This window comes from Curcuma longa, chromosome 2, assembly GCF_044706935.1.
Source record: "Curcuma longa cultivar G26 ecotype Majalengka, Jawa Barat chromosome 2, ITB_CL_G26_1.1, whole genome shotgun sequence".
In the NCBI taxonomy this organism is placed as follows: domain Eukaryota; kingdom Viridiplantae; phylum Streptophyta; class Magnoliopsida; order Zingiberales; family Zingiberaceae; genus Curcuma; species Curcuma longa.
Genome location: NC_133862.1, coordinates 1,334,801 through 1,339,169, shown reverse-complemented (window position 1 = coordinate 1,339,169; position 4,369 = coordinate 1,334,801). Strand labels below are relative to the sequence as shown.

The 4,369-nt window shown below is 41.8% G+C and overlaps 1 pseudogene; it reads left to right on the top strand.

Moving 5' to 3' along the window:
* Positions 1-2,686: 2,686 nt before the first annotated feature.
* On the top strand, positions 2,687-3,383 carry LOC141818872 (uncharacterized; annotated as a pseudogene).
* The last annotated feature ends 986 nt before the right edge of the window (positions 3,384-4,369 follow it).

The following is a 4,369-nucleotide window of genomic DNA, read 5'->3' as shown; positions in this document are numbered from 1 at the left end:
TTAGTTGATGATGCATCTTTGACTGATAAGGGAATAAATTTCTTAGATGAACAATTTGATTGGATCTACAAAAAAAAATCAAGAGATGAATATTAGTAAAAAATATGACAATGTAAGTCAAAGGAATAAATCCATGGATGTGACTCCTGTTATTAGTGATCATTCTTTAGTAAGAACAAAAGGATATGGGAAGGGATTGAAATCATCAAAGGAAAAGGCAACCTCAAAGTCTCGACTATGTTATGGATGTGAGCATCAGAGGTGTGTCACATGACAAGCACAACTGTCCATTTTTACAACAAGAATATGTGTCGATTAATTTTATATTTATATAATTTTATTTGTAAATCAATTTATTTAATTAAATATTGTAAATATGATAATGTGTTTCCGATTGCCAGATCAAGTATAGATAATTATAATATCAACAATGACGACACATATGTTTTGTATGGCTTGTACCGGACCCTAGCAAGGTCCGTGGGATGGGCTCCTACGTTGCCCCTAGGTCGACGGTCGTAGTACGGGCCTAGTACGGGATGGGCTCCTACGTTGCCCCTAGGTCGACGGTCGTAGTACGGACCAAGTTCCCTAGTAGGTTCGGGATTAGCTACCTCGGATCTATTTAGGGATGCACGCAAAATCATGTATGTGGTACAATGCCGGGCCCTCATGTTGAGATTATGTTTAAGTACCTATAATATATATGTTTTCAAAGAACATCTTGCATATACCCATTTTATGTCTATGTGATTATCATGCTTTAAGATGATGTACTATTGTGATAAGAATGCTAAGTTTCTATGTTTCCTAAATGATCATGTCACTACTTCATGTTTGTACTCTTGGAACATGAATGCTAAGTCTATATGTTTTCTCTAGTCTATGATCAAGTCTACACGTTTTCTAATGCTAAGTCTATATGCCCTCTAGATGATCATGTCACTACTTTATATGAATGCTATGCCTATATGTTGTCTAAATGAACATGTCACTACTCTATGTTTAATTCATGATGTATGACTTTTGTGAGTAGGAAAGGATCTTACTAAGCCTATGTGCTTATAGTTTTCATGTTTCCCTTGTACTGCAGAAAAGGGTAAAGAATGGCTAAACTAAAGGGAGCAGCAGGAGGGGCAAAGATGTGTGTGGCAGTGGCATGGTGGAAGAGATCTGCTTTATGTTTCAAGACTTATGCATGTTCTAAAGTTTTGCATGTTAATTGTTAAGAGTTGATTACTACTTGATGCTTTTTGATGGTTGCTACTTGATGTTAACTTAGACTTGTTTTGATGGTTTATACTTGATGTGAAACTATACTCATTTTTGTTCTATGAAACCTTGAAATGTTAAGCACTTGTTTTAGTTAAAGAATTGCTAAGAACCTTCTTATCATGTTTGAATTGTTAAGTGATAGATGACTATGTACTTAGATTATACTTTGAATTCCTTATTGATGTTCATGTACTCTATACTTGTGTTTAGGCTCCTATACTTCCATTATGTTGATTATCATGAACTTGAATCAAGTAGTGCCCTTTATGAAATGACTATGCATGCTTAGTAGTCCACCTCCTACTCATAGTGTACTATAAGCTGTAGTTTTAAAAGAGCATGTAAGGTATTGCAGAAAGAAAAGCTTTAACCAATTATACACATGAATGCTAAGCATACTCACATGTTGTAGATGTTTACATGTTACATGTTTAAGATGTTAAGATATTTACATGGTTAAATGTAAATGCATGTTTCTTCATTTTAAGTTTAAATTCTTCCGCTGTATATGCACGCATGTATGTTCGCGTAGCGCCGCCCTTCCTCCCCTCTATAAGTACGAGAAGGGCGGGCGTTACAGGTTGGTATCAGAGCAGGTCTGCCTTCCCACTACACACACACATCAAGCTTCCATCCTGCCGCTCCAAGTAAGAAATTCTATGCCTACTCTATTTCTTTTATGTATGATAAGGAATGCTTTTAGTTTAAATATGCATGAATATAAGTAAGAATGATAATCTTATGCTAGCCTTGTTATCATTTATGAAGATAAGCATGGCTAGAAGACGCAGTAACAGAGTCGATGAGACAGTACCCCCACCTGATCTTATGCATGTGGTTACTGAACTCCAGCGTCAAGTCACAGAGCAGCAGCAAGTGATAAATGCTCTAATGAATCAGCAAGGAAACCCTACCACCCCACCAGGGAACCTAGCAGGCGATACCAGTTATGCCTGCAGCTACACCAGTACCACCAGTAGGCCCTGCCCCGGTAGTTCGACAAGAAGCTTACCTAATCCAGTGGCAGAGGCTGAAGCCGGAGAATTTCTCTAGTACTTGTGAACCATGGGACGCCCAGGCCTGGTTCAAGACTGTGGAAAGCATCGTAGAGCTACTGGATTGGCCCGAACATGAAAAGATTAAGTGCGCATTGTTCTGCCTTTCTAGAGATGCCCGAATGTGGTGGGAAAGGGTTAAAGCAAAGAGGCAAGTGAACCAAATGAGATGGACGGACTTCGAATCTGAATTTTTCAAAGAATTCTTCCATATGCGAGTGACAAACAAGCATTACGACGAGTTCACCGGGTTCCGGCAAGGTGACCTCTCAGTTAACGAAGCTGTGAAAAGATTCAACCGGCTCGCACGCCTATGCCCAGAGTTGGTCAGTACAGAAAGAGAAAGGGTCAGACTCATGCTGAAGATGCTCCGACCCGAGATAGCTCTGAACGTGGCCGGCGGAGTTAATAGACCGCAGACCGCAGAGGAGCTGTTCAGTAGTGCTCTGATCATCGAGCACTACCTGAACAATATTAATCAGCAAAAGAAGGCGCTGAGTGAAGGCAAGAGTCAAGCCCAGTCAGGAGGTCAGAAAACTCAGAGTACCTGGAAAGGAAACCACAATGGCAAGAGAAAGCAATGGAACAACTCTAAAGGTGGTTCCAATGAATAAGCAGCCCAAGATCCCTCAGTGTACTACATGTGGGAAGATGCATCCCGGAGTGTGCCACAAGGGCACGAATAGATGCTTCAGCTGTGGACTGGAAGGGCATAGAGCCAGGGACTGCCCTACCCAGGTTCAGGCACCTCCTCAGTAGTATACCCAGTACAGGGGTGCTCCTCCACAGCTACACCAGATGCAAGCTGCAATAGAAGGTACTCAGATAAGCCAAGGGAGATTGGAAGCCCCGCCAGTTACAACGAATGCCAGGGTTTTCTATCTTGCTAAGGAAGACGTGGCGAGTGCTTCTACGGTTGTCACAGGTCAGATATTTATTTTCTGTCAGCATGCTACTGTATTATTTGATACTGGGGCAACACACTCGTTCGTCTCTACGCCTTTCACAAAGAAGATAGACATGTCACCACAAGCTTTAGATTGCAAGTTCTAAACGACACTGCCCTCGGGAGAAGTGATGCCATCTACTCATATGCTGCGAGCCCCACCCATCAGAATCGTAGACAGAGAACTCTATTGTGATCTGATAGTGCTCGACATGCAGGATTATGATATCATATTGGGCATGGATTTCTTAAGCAAGTACGGTGCTTCGATCGAGTGTCGTAAAAGAAAAGTGGTCTTCCAGCCTGAGGCAGAACCTATGTTTGAATTTATTGGAGAGCCAAGGAAAAGAATCGATAAATTCTTATCAACTCTAAAGGCACGCAAGATGTTAGACAGCGGATGCACTGGGTTTCTAGCACATGCGGTTGATACAAGTCAAGCCGAGGACCAAAAGCTAGAAGATGTCAGAGTTGTATGTAACTACCCAGAGGTATTCCCCGATGAACTACCAGGGTTAGCCCCTGATAGAGAAATTGAATTTGAGATCGAATTGATTCCTGGTACTAACCTGATCTCTAAAGTACCTTACCGTATGGCGCCGGTTGAATTGAAGGAACTTCAGGGACAGCTATAGGAGTTACTCGACAAGGGACTTATCCACCCAAGTCACTCTCCATGGGGAGCTCCTGTACTGTTTGTGAAGAAGAAAGATGGGTCTATGCGAATGTGCATAGACTACTGAGCGCTAAATAATGTGATGATCAAGAACAGGTACCCTCTACCACGGATTGACGACCTGTTCGACCAGTTAAAGGGTGCCACCGTCTTCTCTAAGATTGATCTGAGGTCTGGCTATCATCAAGTGAAAGTGAAACAAGATGATATACCGAAGACGGCTTTTCGAACAAGATACGGACATTATGAGTTCGTAGTTATGCCTTTCGGAGTGACGAATGCTCCTGCTATGTTCATGGACCTGATGAATCGGGTATTCTCGGCATTCCTCGATAAATTTGTGATCGTCTTCATCGACGATATCCTCATCTATTCGAGAACCCAAGAAGAGCACGCCGAACACTTGAATATTGTATT